The sequence below is a fragment of the Tamandua tetradactyla genome, chromosome 1, assembly GCF_023851605.1.
Source record: "Tamandua tetradactyla isolate mTamTet1 chromosome 1, mTamTet1.pri, whole genome shotgun sequence".
Lineage (NCBI taxonomy): Eukaryota > Metazoa > Chordata > Mammalia > Pilosa > Myrmecophagidae > Tamandua > Tamandua tetradactyla.
Window position 1 is genome coordinate 198,843,053 of NC_135327.1, and position 15,787 is coordinate 198,858,839.

The window sequence follows — 15,787 nt, forward strand, 5'->3', positions numbered from 1 at the left end:
TGTCAGCTGTGTTTTCCATGCCATCCCCCTCTCAGTCCCCCACCCCCAGGACACTCCCACTGGTACCATTGGTTGATGGTCCTGTGATTCATTTGGGGTTTAAGGACTGTTCCCAGAAGAAAATATCACAATTGCTGGGGATTCAGACTCACCCTCTTTGGAGAATATGCTCTCTTTTTTGCTTCACCTCCTGAAAATACTAAAATATAGCTGAGGAACAAAAGACCATTTCCTTTAAGAACCGGTTTGTTAACTTTAGACTTTTGCTGATCGCTTCTGGGCCTTTTGGCTGAGATCAAGTGTAGACTTTTGCTGATGCTGTGAGTATATCCATTGCTGGCAGTGGAGGCCTTGCCATGAAAATGCAGCTTTTTAAAGATGTTCATGAGAAATGTTAAGTTATAATATCTCCTTACAGAACAAAGGAAAAGTGTAGAGTGCATGATATTGAAAGAGAAGCTATTAAGATAAGTGATCCACTTCATACAACTCTCTTCACAGCTTGTCAGTTGCTTGTATTTATCCCTCAGTTAAAGTTCTGCTGTTTAGAGAAATATTGAAAACCAGTCTTTCATTTTTTATGTGACAGCCCTCTGAACATTTGAACTTGTTTATTGTATCTTCAGGTTAAAATACCCCCTGTTCATTTATTCCATGTTCTTTTAATAAATATTTAATTGAATTCATCAACGCTTTCATTTAAGGTAGTTTGCCACTGACCTGGTCTTCTTTCTATGGAAAATGCTCTAGTTTGTCATTAACTCTCTTAAAATAAGGATTCTTTAATTAAATAGAAATGATGTATATATTCATAACTATATTATTCATGTCTTCACTCACTTTGAATATATTTTATCACCTAACATGACTCAACACTGTTTTATGAAGAGGGCTTAGGTTTTTATTTGGACAAGCCAAGCATCCTTCCTTTGTCCTTTTGTAACAACTTTAACTCTAATACATAACAGTTCTTTGCATCTGAAAAGTAATTATCTTCACATCCATATTTCCTCTTCTCATAATAAATATATATGGTCCTCATGTACCTAAAAATAATAATAATAATCCAGTACTGCATTCCTGGAGGGATTGCAGAGATTAGTCTTACCATCAAGAACTTGAAGCATATGGAGGTGGTGATTGCTGCCATATCCACATTCAACTCTCCTATTTCATGTGTGCAGAAACAATTGGATCTTGGAGAAAGACAGTGGATTATTATAAACTTAACCAGGAGGTGACTCCAATTGCAAACTTAACTCTGCTGCTCAACAGGTCCTAGTTCCAAAAGGGGGTGTGTTTCCACCAGGAGATACAACGATGATTCCACTGAATGGGTAGTTGGGACTGACACCTGGCCACTTTGGGTTCCTCATGTCTTGAATCAACAGGCAAAGAACACAATTACTATACTGGCTGGGATGATTGATCCTGTGAAAACAGGACTGCTAGTACACAATGGAGGTAAAGAAAAGTTTGAAATCCTCTAAAATACAGGAGATCCCCTTGGGTATCCTTTAATATTACCATGTCCTGTGATTAAAGTAAATGGAATACTGCAACAACCCAATCCAGGTAGGATGACCAATGGGCTAGAAACTTCAGGAATGAAGGTTTGAGTGGCCCCTCTAGGAAAAGAACCACAACCAGCTGAGGTGCTTGCTGAGGGTAAAGAGGATAAGGAATAAGTTGTGAAAGAAGGTAGATGTAAATATGAGCTACGACCATATGACCAGTTACAGAAATGAGGACTGTAATGGTTCTGAATATTTCTTCCTTGCTTTGTTATTAGTATTTTCATAGATATACATAAAGAAAATAATTTTGTTTTCTTAAAAACTTATCTTCTTATTATATGACATAAGTTGTATTAGCCTCATGTTGTAGTATTTAGGAAATCAGGTTTAAGAGTGAATGTTATCCAAGGGCATGGCACCCTATTCTGGGGAGAGGTAGTGTATTTCTGATGCTATGCAGGATGGCTGAGCATGTTAGGGGAAAAATAAGACTGTTATTGTTTTTATTTAGAGATTAAGTATGGGTTAAGCAGATGCATATGGCTGCCAAGTTGACAAGGTTCAGACTGTGTTGGTTAAGTTAATGTGTCAACTTCGTCAGGGTATGGTGTCCAGTTGCTTGGTCAAGCAAGCATTGGCCCAATTGTTACTTGAGGATATTATGTAGACTTAAATAATCAGTAAACTAATTTCATCTCTGGCTGATCACATCTACACTCAACTAAGAATATTGCCTTCAAGATGAGAGAAGTCTCATTCAAAAAGTTGAAGGCTTTAAAAGAAGTGATCATTTCAGCAGTCATAAAGGAGAATTTCCATCTCTACTTTAACCTACCAGCTTCTTCTGGGGAATTCATGGCAAAACTTCATTTGAGTTACCAGCTTGTGGCCTGCTCTACAGAATTTGGACCCGCCCATCCCCAGAATCATATGAGCCAACTCTTATTTTAAAAACCTTACAATATTTATATAATATACACATATACATCCTGTCAGTTCTGTTTCCCTAGAGAACTGAATAATACGGTGTGCTAAAATGGCATAAAACTATGCACTCACATTGAATCGAGTTCCTGTTTTTATATAGTACCATAATTATGTAAGGTGTGACCACTGGAGGAAACTGGGTGAAGTTTCCATGGGATCTTTCTGTACTACCTTTGCAATATTTTATGAATAGTTATTCAAAACAAAAAGATTTTTTAAGTACATTCCATATATAAATCAACAAAATTAAGGGACATAGATAGCAATTACTATTATTATTTATGTCAGTAAATGTGAATAGGATAACAGTTTCAACTATGAAGTGAATTATAACCAATTTGATTGTATATGTAAAATATGTAAATATATATTAATATATGTGTTTGCATAGGTAGTTCAGCAGACAATTGGAGAGAAACTATTTGCTTTTCATATTTGCCTTTCTGTATTATTTGTAAATTTTCCACGTGGATTTATCACATTCATAATTAAAATGTACTACATAAAGGCTATAAAGGAAAAACATCCTTAAAATTTATAATGTTTAAAGTAGGAAACAGTATTAAAACTAAATATAATTAAACATTTAGAAATCTGGATTTGGGAATAATTTTGATACAAGCGATATTGAACACTTAAATATATTAATTCCAGAGTTTGTTGGTTCTTGGCTGTCTTTCAAAACGTCCCTTGTTTCTGGTGCTCTTGATACATATGCATACATTTGGATTGTGCATTAATCTTATTATCTCTGTTATCTCCAAGACTACGCAATTGGAAAAGTAAAAATGCAGGACTGTGAACAGTAGTATAATACCCTGTGGATTCAGGGGAGCATCAAGCAAGATGTTATTTAAAAATCAAGCTCTTTCTTGTGGTCATTTTCTTAGGTCTTTTTAATTGCTTCTTCCTCCTGTTTTTCCCCTCCCTATCCCACAGCACCTTTTTCCTTCCTTTGATTGTTCTAGCTATTTAGCTCCATCTTTTCAAATACAGTCATTCCCCAAAATACTTATTAAGGACCTAAAATGTGACAGGCAGTATTCCAAGCATTGTGAAACAACTGTGAGGAAACTAAAGTCACTGCTGGAATGGAACATCCATTCTACTGTGTTGACCTTGAGCTCTGATATCGAACATTTCTAATTTCCTTGCTTCATTCGTATGGACTAAAGCATGAACTAGAGCAGGTAACATGAACTGGGTGAATCAAACATGTTGAAAAATTCTTTGAGGCATTTTTATGTGCAAACCTTAAATATACACAGTGAAAACCACTTCTCACAGCTTCTTAGAGCACATGCTCCTTACCCAAAGCCAGCAAATGCTGCTTCTCAATTCTGTGTACTTTCTGTCAGGCAGACACAGAAAAGAAGATATTTCAGCTGAGAAGGTAATTTGGGCATAGAATTGTATTTTGTAACTTGAATTCCATTTCATTATGTGTTTATAGGCAACCAAAACAGAACAAGGGAAAATACATTTGGGGTCAATGAAATTGCACTTGTCTTCTGATTACAGCTTTAATCATGTATTAAATTATATAAATAATTTTCAATTATATTAATTTAACTCACCATTGATGGCAGTGGATTGATGTCAAAACTCTGTCAGTTTTAGATGTTAGGCAGGAACCTCAGTGAAGTAAAGAAATTAAGAAGAAATATTAAACCCTTCTCTCAAATGGGTTTCAAAGCTTCAGTCATGGATTTTCAGTTCTTCCATAGCAAAACTTACGAAAAGAACATCAAGTGCTAAATCACTTTTACCTGTCATAAAACTCATCTTTGTGCCCAACACTTTTTAAAGAATGAAATGATGATTGGCATAGATTAACATTAGACCCTGATCAATATTGCTGAGAACTCTGTGTTTCCCGAATTTCTAAGCACAGTTTGACCTAAGACAGCAAGGTTTTGGTAGACTTTTTGCCTTGGCAAATCTTCCAGCAGAGGTCAGAAAGGAGTCAACTAAGATGAAGAATAAGGAATAAAAATGTCTCTCCAATTGATTTAAAGAAACCTACCATTTAGTTGTTCTTGTGCTTATATTTAAGAGGGATGGTTTTGGAGATCAAGAATATATTGTATTAAATGCATCTAACATTGGTAGCATTTTATCTCATTCAGAGTTTTAAATTTTTACAACTCAAGAAACAGTCCTGCAGAAGTAGAAAATAGCTTTGGCTAAAGCTCACCTGTTTTGGCTAAGGAGGTTAAGAGAATATAAGGGCCATTTTACTATATACTGTTTAATAAAATAAAAGACTGATTGTTGTTTTCTAAGCAAGCTCCTATGCATTTATTTGAGTCATTTAGTGTCCATAAATAAAACTGAGATTTAATTTTTTTACATGTTTGTAGTCCACATTAGAGAAAAGGAACATTTTCATAGAAGGAATTAACTTAAACTAGAAGGTATCTGAGTACAGAAATATTAACAGAACAGTTATTTGTGAATTTGCTGTTTCTTTTACCAATATTACTGTATATTACCTACCACGTGATCCTTGACTAATTACATACACTTATATTTTCTAAAGACATATATTGAGGGTCAATTATGTGTCAAGCATTGTGGAAGTACCAGGAATACAGCAACAGCAGTGACAAGCAAAATTCCTACTTTCATGGAGCTTATATTCTCACAGAAGAAAGAAATAATATTTTTTAACTTTTTTTATTGATAATATAACATATACACAAGGCTAAGAAATAAAAAAGCAATAGTTTTCAAAGCATTTTTCAATCAGTAATCACAGAACAGATCCCAGAGTTTATCATGGGCTACCATGTGATCCTCTCAGATTTTTCCTTCTAGCTTCTCCAGACTATAGGAGACTTAGAAGGCTTAAATATTTTTTTATCATCACAATTGACTTTTCTTCTTTCTTTTTTTGTGAAAAATAACGTATATACAACAAAGCAATAAATTTCAAAACACAGAACAACAATTAGTTGCAGAATATATTTCAGAGTTTGACATGGGTTACAATTTCACAATTTTAGATTTTTACTTCTAGCTGCTCTAAGATACTGGAGAATAAAACAGATATCAATTTAATGATTCAGCAATCATATTCATTTGTTAAAGCCTATCTTCTCTGTGTAACTCCACTGTCACCTTTGATCTTTCTGTCCCTCTTTGTAGGGGTATTTGGGCTATGGCAGTTCTAAATTTTCCATATTGAAAGGGTCTGTCACTAACATGGGGTAGGGAGATGGAACTATCTAATGTTCTGAAGAGGCTGGGCCCTCTAGGTTTCAGGATTTATCTGGTCCAGGTACCCATCTAGAGGTTGTAGGTATCTGGAAAGTTACTCTAGTGCATAGAACCCTTGTGGAATCTTATGTATTTCCCTGTGTGTTCTTTAAGATTGGCTGGAATGGTCCTGGTTGGAGTTTGGCAGGTTATGATAGGTAGCAAGGTCTAACCGACGCTTACATTAAGAGCAACCTCCAGAGTAGCACCTCAACTCTATTTGAACTCTCTCTGCAACTGATATTTTATTAAACTTCTTTCCCCCCTTTTATCAGGATGGAATTGTTGATCCCTCAGTGTCAGGGTTAGATTCATCCCTGGGAGTCATCTCCCATGTCGCCAGGGAGGGTCTCACCCCTGGATGTCATGTCCCACATAGGCGGGAGGGCAATGATTTCACTTGCTAGCTGGGTTTAGAGAGAGTGAGGCCACATCTGTGGAACAAAAGAAGTCCTCCAAAAGTAACTCTTAGGCATACTTGTAGGTAGGCTAAGCTTCTCTGCTACCTACGTAAGCTTCCCAAGAGTAAGCCTCAAGATCAAGGGCATGGCCTATTGATTTGGGTGTCCCTATAATTTGACACCGTTTCAGGTGATTTCCTGATGATAAAGTTTGACAGTTCCATATTTTTCTCCTATCCCTCAAGGTACTTTGCCAGTGCTTTTTGATTATCTGCTTAATATACGCTAATATGTATATAGGCATTTCATTAGGCTATATAGTATTAAAGGCCCTCTTTCTTAGTCTGGGCTCCATGTGTTTCAGTTGTTCAAACGAGCTATACAGATAGGTTGAGTAGATTATGTGCTACAGAAAATTTCAGTTCCAGACAAAATAAACCTTTCTTCCTTTGATCTCAAAGAGTATGTGCGGTTCTAAAATATAGACATTGTCTTCCTTACCCTTGTGTTCTGAATTATTTTAACCCCAACCTGATCGGCTTCATTCTTATCTCTAAATATGCATATAAACATATATATATATATAAACAGCCTCTCAAAGTCCAGAAATAATTACCACTCCGGACTAAATGTGTCTGCTATAAAAGCTTACATCTAGGCCCCTGTTTTCTTGTAGGCATTTTCTAAAGGAGACTATACCATTGTTGTTCTTTTGTTTCTGGCTCATTTTGCCTCAACAAATGTCCCACACGTTTACTCGCATCGTTGCTTGCCTCATGACTTTGTTCCATTTTGTAGCAGCACAACGTCCGTTCATAAGTAGAGACCGTCGTTCCCAATCTACTTCTCAGTCAGTGCATCCTTGAGCCTCCTGCATTCATCAGGGATCATGTATAATGCCCAAAGTCCAAAGTCCATCAACACTCTCAATTTTAGATCATTGTATTGTTTTGAAGAGAAAGAAAACCAATAAACACACCCTTGCCAAATAGGAAACCTAAACCTCCTCTTAACTCTTGTTCCTCCCCCATTATTTAGCTCTGCTATTGCTGTGGTAGAGCTGATGTTTTCCTTTTAAACATAGCCCATAGCATGCTCCCAGGGAGCTTCATGGAGCAAGTGGCCTGGAGAGAAAGCCAGCAAAACTATACCACTTTCACCATGTGCTCTTCTAGCTAAGAGTGAAAAGTTGATCATCATCAGCCTTCTTGAACCAAGGTATCGTTGCCAAGATGCCTTAGATTAGACATTTCTGTAGACCTGTTTTAATTGGGACATTTTCTTAATCTTAGAACCGAACACTAGCAACTTATTAAATTCCCCTTTTTAAAAGCCATTCTGTTTATGGTATATTGCATTCTGGCAGCTAGAACTAGAGCAGTGTGTTTCCAGGAATTAGTCAATTTCATCTAAGTTGTCTAGTTTGTTGGAATATAGTTGTTCATAGTATCCTCTTATGATTTCTTTTATTTCTTCAGGATCCATGATAATGCACCCCTTCTCATTTCTGATTTTGTTTATTTGCATCCTCTCTCTTTTTTTTCTTTGTCAGTCTTGCTAGTGGTCCATCAATTTTATTGATTTTCTCAAAGAACCTATTTTTGGTTTTATTGATTCTTTCTATTGTTCTTTTGTTCTCCCATTCATTTAACTCTGCTTTAATCTTTGTTATTTCTCTTCTTCTATTTGCTTTGGGGTTAGTTTGCTGTTCTTTCTCAAGTTCCTCCAGATGTGCTGTTAAGTCCTCAGTTTTTGCTATTTCTTATTTTTTAATATAGGTATTTAGGACAATAAATTTCCCTCTTAGCACAGCCTTTGCCATATACCATAAGTTGTATTCTCATTTTCAATCATCTCCAGATAGCTATTGATTTCTCTAGCAATTTCTTCTTTGACCCACTGGTTGTTTAAGATTGTGTTATTTAATCTCCATATATTTGTGAATGTTCTTGTTCTTTGGTGGTTATTGAGACCCAGCTTCATTCCATTGTGATCAGAGAAAGTACTTTGAGTAATTTCAATGTTTTTAATTTATAAAGACCTGTTTTATGCCCCAGCATATGATCTATCCTAGAGAATGTTCCACGAGCACTAGAGAAGAATGTATATCCTGGTGTTTTGGAGTGCAATGACCTATATATGTCTGTTAGGTCTATTTCATTTATCAAGTTGTTTAATTTCTCTGTTTCCTTGTTGATCTTCTGTCTGATTGTTCTATCTGTAGAGGAGAGTGTTGTACTGAAGTCTCCTACTATTATTGTTGAAACAACTATGCCAATATCTGTCTTGTGTACTTTGGAACTCCTTGATTGGGAGCATATACATTTATGATTGTTATTTCTTCTTGGGAAATTGTCCCTTTAATTAGTATATAGTGTCCTTCTTTGTCTCTTATGATATCCTTCCATTTAAAGTCTATTTTGTCTGATATTAGTATACCTACTCCTGCTTTCTTTTGGTTGCAACTTACATGGAAAATCTTTTTCCATCCTTTCACTTTCAGTCTATTTATATCCTTGTGTCTAAGATGAGTCTCTGTAAGCAGCATATAGCTGGATTATATTTTTAAATCCATTGTGTCAGTCTGTGTCTTTTAATTGGTAAATTTAGTCTGTTTACATTCAAAGTTATTACTGAAAAGGCCTTTCTTGAATCCACCATCTTATCTTGTTTATTTGTCAGATCTATATATTCTTTTCCCCTTTCTCTTTTTATCCTTTAAGTTACCCTTACTGGTACTTTTCAATTCTGTGCCCTCCTCCATACTCCCTCTCTTGTCTTTTTTTTCAACTGGTAGAGCTCCCTTTAGAATTTCTTGTAGGGCCAGCCTCTTGTTAACAAATTCATTCAGAATTTGTTTGTCTTGAACATTTTAATCTTTCCCTCAGTTTTGAAGGACAATTTAGCTGGGTACAGAATTCTTGGCTGGAAATCTTTCTCTTTCAGGATCTTAAATATATCATTCTATAGCCTTCTCGCCTCCAGAGTGCCAGTTGAGTAGTCTGAATTCATTCTTACCTAGTTTCCCTTGTATGTAGTAGATTTTTTTTCCCTTGCCACTTTCAGAATGTTCTGCTTCTCTTCAACATTTGATGGACTGATTAGTGTGTGTCTTGGGAAAGGCCTATTTGGATTTATTCTTTTTGGAGTTCATTGAGCTTCTTTGACTTGTATATTTATGTCCTTTATAAGGGTTAGGAAATTTTCCCCCATTATTTCCTCAACAACTCTTCCTAGCCCTATTTACACCTCTCTTCTCCTTCTGAGACACCAATGATTCTTATATTTGTACACTTTGTTTGTCTATCATTTCCCTAAGATCCAATTCAAATTTTTCCATCTTTTTTGCCATTTGCTGTTTTGAGTGTTCAAAATGATTTATCCTGTCCTCTATATCATTTATTCTTTCTTCTGCCTCTTCAAATCTGTGTATATCTAGCATGTTTTTTATTTGGTCAACTGAGAGTCTTTCATCTCTGTGATATCTGCTATTTTTTAATTTATTCTTTCAAATTCCTCTGTATGTTCTTCTACTGTCTTCTTGATCTCCTTTATGTCATTAAGCATCCCACTTATTTTATTAAATAGAGTTATATGAACACCTTTGCTTAGTTGTTCCAATATCTGTGTCTCCTCTGTTGTTTTAATTTTTTAGGCTGGGCTATATCTGTCTGCATTGTGATATTCGTAGTGAACTTCTGTTGTTTTCATCACATGTAAATATCTTCATTGATTTACTTTGGGAGTTGATTTCCTTCAGTCGTCTAAAGCCTTGCATTTGCGGGGTGGATGTGTAGCAGGACACAGGGTATGGGGTGGGGCACAACAGTGTGTTGATGCGTTGCAGCACAGGTATAGGTACAGGTTGGGGATGTTACACTGGTGCTTGTGAACTGGGCACCCAGCAGCCACGGAGGATGTAGCTGGGAGGGTGCATAGGTCTGGGGGGTGTAACCCTATTGTGCGCTGGTTTAGGGTGCAGGCCCCTTTGTGTGCATACACAGAGCTATGGTAGTGATTCGGTGTTATGTTTTCATGGGCTGGGGGTGGATGTGACCAGGCTGCGCAGGTCAACGCTTTTTCAGAGTTGAGAAGCATGACCAAGGTCCGTGCGCTTATGCAGGTCTATGAGTGCCATAAACTGAAGTTCCCAGAGCTGAAGGACTTGACTGAGGGTACGTGCACACAGGCGCATCTAGGCGTGCCATAAACTGATATGCAGATCTGAGAGGGGTGGGCGCGGTGAGGCCAAGTGACTGGGTGGGTGTAGCCTGGGTATGGAGGTTTGTACCCGCAGCCTTTTTGTGCTGGCGACAGTCTGCAGGGAGCAGGGAGGGGGTGGTAGTGCTAGGGATGGGTGCAGGAAAGGTGGGTTGGCTGCACTTGGGGTGGGAGTGTGGAGCTGGTATGTGTGCTGGGGGGTTGTGGGGCTGGGGCGCTTGGAGTGCACAGAGTGGGGGTGGGTGATGCGGTTCAGGTACTTGGGGTGTGGAGTGAGTTGCAGGTCATGGCTTGGCTTACTTCCTAGTCCCTGTCTCCTGTCTGTGCACTCCTCTGGGCTCCATGCTTCTGCATTAGGCTCCAGGTTTCTGTTTCTCAGTTCCTCAGCTTTTCAGCTAGGGCTGCCTTATGTGGTGCAGGAGGCTCTCCCAGGTCAGTTGCTCTCTTGAATTGCCATCTCAGTCGTCCTTCCGTCCCTTCTCTAACTTTTCCTTGCAGCAGAGCTAAACTTGATGGACCTTATTTAGCTATCTTTCCAGAACCAGAAATAACATTTTAAAAGAAAATGTTTTAGAGTCAAGAGGTCATTCTGTAGGTTACTCTTATTCAAGATTCTGCCAGATATTGCAGACTGCCACAGTACACTGAGACCCAACCAACAGTATTCCTGAAAACCCTAAAGAATACCCTGGGCTCTATCTAAGACTCTATAAAAGTCTTAGCAAGTTTATTTTTTCAGAAATGTTTATTTTTTCAGATTGTTCCTAAGCCCAATAAGCCCTGAAACCCAGAGGTACCAGGCTCTCCAAGAACATAAACCAGTTTCATTCCTCTACCACATAAGGTCAACACCCCTTTCCAGCATGAAGAAGTTAAAATGGTCATTGCCAGATATTCCTGAAGATTGAGAGAATGATCAAATGAGAGGGAGGAGGTGTAATTGAGAACTTAGGATGTAGCAAATGATTATGACTGTGAACTCATTATATAGATATTTCTTTTTATTTCCTAGTGTATTAGAATAGCCAGAAGGAAATACCTGAAATTGTTGAACTGTAATACAGTAGCCTTGGTCCTTAATAATGAGTATAACTATATAGCTTTTATCATGTGGCTGTGTGATTGTAAAAACCTTGTGACTGACAATCCCTTTATCTAATGTTTGGGTAGATGAATAGTAAAATAAAGGCGTGCATGAAAATAATATTAATAATAATAGGTTGGTTGGAAAAATACCCCTATGTAAACTCTGGACAGTTTTTCTAGTACTACTTTAATGATGACTATCACCAAGTGTAACAAATGTAACTATTGTTGCAAAATAGTAGAATTACAAAAACTTTCCAACCAATGCATGTGTTGGTGATGGGGTAGTGTATGGCAATCCTGTATTTTATGCATGATTGCTCCTTAAACCCACAACTTCTCTACTAAAAACTAATGTTTTTAATTAAAAAGGGAAGATTTTATTTTGATATGATTTATAAAAGAAACAAGCAGGGTGATGTGATGTGGTGCAACAAGGTAAGGTGGTCAGCCAAGGTCTCTCAGAGGAAGTGACATTAGCTCTAAGAACTGAAGCCTGAGGAGCTTGTCATGTGAAGAAACCAAGCAAGAAAGAGCTTGCCATGTTCAAGATGGAGAGAAGCCCAAATAGGCTAGAATGGGGGTTGACAAACTTTTCCCATAAAGGGCCAATTCATAAATATTTTTGGCATTGTGGTGCGCATGGTCTATGTCACAGCTACTCAAGTCTGCCTTAGTAGGACAAGAGCAATCATAGACAATATCTAAGCAAATGAGCTTGGCTGCATTCCAGTAAAAATTTATAGAATTTTTACTTCATATAATTTTCATGTGTCAGGAAGTATTATTCTTTTTTAAGATTTTTTCAACCATTTAAAAATGTAAATAATAGCTCAAAGATTGTACAAAGCACACAGGTCATGGGCTGGATTCAGCTGTGAGGGCATGATTTTCCAGCCCCTGGGCCAATGAATAGAGAAGGAGGATAATGGTATAAGATGAGGTGGCAGAGACAAGAAGGGTCCAAATAATTTTGGACCTTTGAGGAAACAGTATTTTATTTTAAATGAATTATAAACCATTGAGGGAGATTAAGCAGAGAAATGGTCTTCTGATTTATAATTTCATAAAGATCACTTTGGCTGCTGTCCGGTGATTGAAGTGGTTCAGGGGTAGAAACAAGACTGTTTAGAAGACAACTGAAGCAGTCCAAGTGAGAGTTGATGAGGGAAGTATCTAAGGTGAGAGAAATATGTTGTATATCCGCATAGCCTATACACGTGTGTGTGTCTGAACATCAATATATAATATATATTTCTCCTCTTCAGCCTCCAACCTAGCTCTTTAAACAGCCAAAGCTTATAAATGTACCAATAAAACCTGGCCAACTCCAGATTTCAACTTAACTTTGTTACCTACCACAGAGATGTCTAAACTTCTCTAAATGATCAAAACAAAATCAAAACAAAAAACTTCTAGTCTCTTTTGATAAAAGGGTTATGTCAAGATCTCTATTCATGAGAGTGCTTTCTATTATCATTCCTGATATGTTTGTAATTACATCCAATTTATTATGTATCCATCTGTATATTGATTTCTATTAAATGCTTTGTGGGAATACTCTTCTGCTGTTGATCTGGTCTGATGCCAAGAGTGTGTGGACTTTATAGAAAGAAAATATTAATATAGTTTCATAGATATTGCTTATTTTTCAGAGGTGCTTATATAAGCCAGTGGAATGTTCTTTCCTGATCAGGTTGCCTGATCCTAATTACATAGATCCCTCATTTACCACTGGGAATTTGAGCAGGATCCAGGAATATGGCTGAATGCATGATCCAGACTGAGATATTAAATTTGATCAATGGGATGCCATAGAAATATAGAACGTGGGAAATGGATGTTATAGTTTCTTGTATTTAGTAATGTTGAATTTTTTTTTTACATGAGCATATGGTTGTTATTTCAAAGATAATATATTCTGTTTAATTTCTAAGAGATGCATCATGTTGGGGCAAAGGACATAGTTCACTGTTGAAAAGTTATAATTCTAAAACTCTTCTCTATAAGAGTCCTTAGAGGCTCATGGTACATATGAGATAGTTAAATATTTTCTTATTAAATATTTATATTATTAATATTGTTGCAATTCATAAATTAAATGTTATTAAAGTGAATATTATTAAATACTGTTATAGATTATTCAATATTTTTTCATTTCTCAATGTGACACAGCAAAAGAGCATTTCATTTCCTCTGCCTTCCATAGAAAGCTTAGAACTCATCTTCAACATTTGGCTAGAAATTTCGGCTACATGGTTTTCTGGTTGAGATTTGGCATCTTTCAAGGCGGTATGAAAATATTGATTTAATGATCTCCTAAAATACCCATCTCTTACCAATGCTTCAGTGGGAGTGCATCTTATGGAAAAAAGGAATTTACCAGAATTCACCAGACTTATTTTTAGAAATGATCTCCTAATTTGACCCCGTGCCTTCAACATCCAAATCTACCCTGTTATAAACTATTTAAAAATTAACCTTCATTTTCTATAGGCATGAGTGCAATTTACATAAACTCGAAATTATAACTGCAATGTATCCAATAGGAAGTAAGGAGTCAAATTCACTAATCTGGCTTTGGAATCTCTGTATAACACATAATTGGGGTATTATCTGTCTTATTTTACATATTCTCTTACATAAATCTACTACAAGTCTGAAATCCCATTGAAATGCCCAGTCTCTTTGGAAGCTACCAGCAGTATTCCCATCTCACATCGTGGCTTATGTGGTTCCAATCAATTGGACCACAGGACATATTTCCCTTTTTTCTTTGCATCTTGTTAGTCCCCATTGATCTTTTCAGAACACAAAACTTCAAAGGCACATATTCAGTTATTTCCATATGTTGTCTTAAAACATATTGCTCTTTTGCCCCATATTTGAAATTCCTAGTTTCTTGGTTGATATTTTAATCATGTCTCATCTTCTCAGAAATATTATAAGAATATTGGGCAAAGTAATACTAGATTAATTACTTTCTGGGATGATAATGTTAATGATGCTGTAGATACTGGGCAATATGCTTAAGATTTTGGGGACTCGGTTTCCTGAGCCAGAATTACCTGAGTTAGAGTAGAATAACCATTTTACTTGATTATCCTGAAGATTAATTGCTATAGTCAATAAAGCACCTGGCACCATGTTACTCACAAGGAATTAGGTAGTGTGATTATGTATTGTCTGACAATTTACATAGCACTTCACTAATACTGTCTCACTTGATTCTTGAAATAATACGATGAGATAGCCAGAACAAGCAATTTTACTTACATTTTTCTTCTGAGTAAATTGAGATTCAGCAATATTCAGGGCTGTTTGGAGGTTACCAGTTAGCAAGTGGCATGTACTACAATGCCAGTATTTTGATTGTACTTTGCACCCTTGCCTAATAAATAATTGTTAAATAAGTGAACAATTTGGGGCAAAAAGAAAAATGTCTATTTATTTGCATAGAAAACTTAGCACACATAAATCCAGTTAAATTAAGTAGCTACATTTTAATGCTAAATTTCAGTTTTGATTATTTAGGTAAGGGTGCAATATTTGAATTTTCTCTCTACAATAACCACTAACATATGCTCTACAGAATATGCCAGGAACCCAATATAGTGCAACAATCCATTTGTATAAGAAATACCCATTTTCAGTAATGGCAAGAGAAAAACATCTGAAATTGATATGGCAGGAGCTTCCTTCTCTTAGTTACACTGATGTGAAAGTACTTCCTCATTTCTGTTATGCATGCATTGAACTGACTGTAAATAGGTGTGATGTCAATGAATCCAGAGGTGAACTAATGGAAGAAAACTGAATTTATTTCTAACATATTGTTCCTTGTCAATTTCCTTCCTTTGTAATATAATTTGTAACAAAATGCCTGACAAGTAATTTAGTGATGGGTGTGATTAATGCTGATATGGCTTTTAAGTAGTGGTGAACTCTTATAGGAAACATTGTTTTAAATATAAATGCTGTCTTCCTGGAGTAGGTCAAATACTTAGAAAATTAAAAGACTAAGCTTGCCCCCTACTGGAATTCAGAATTACACCACTGGAAGTTTTATAAATATAGGGAAGAAGGGATCTCTTTATTTGTGCCTCACACTAAAAATTCAAGCCTCCTTTTACCATATTGGTTAATCCACTTTAGAATCAATTCTAAATATAGATCAATATGTTTGACCCAAATTCTCTCAAGTTAGGATTTCTGTTCCCCTGGAAGATTCCTTTGAAGAGAAAATGATAAGTTGGTCTGCAAAATAATCAGGTTAGAGATTTCTGTTCTCGTTTATTTTGAAAAAGATGAGTA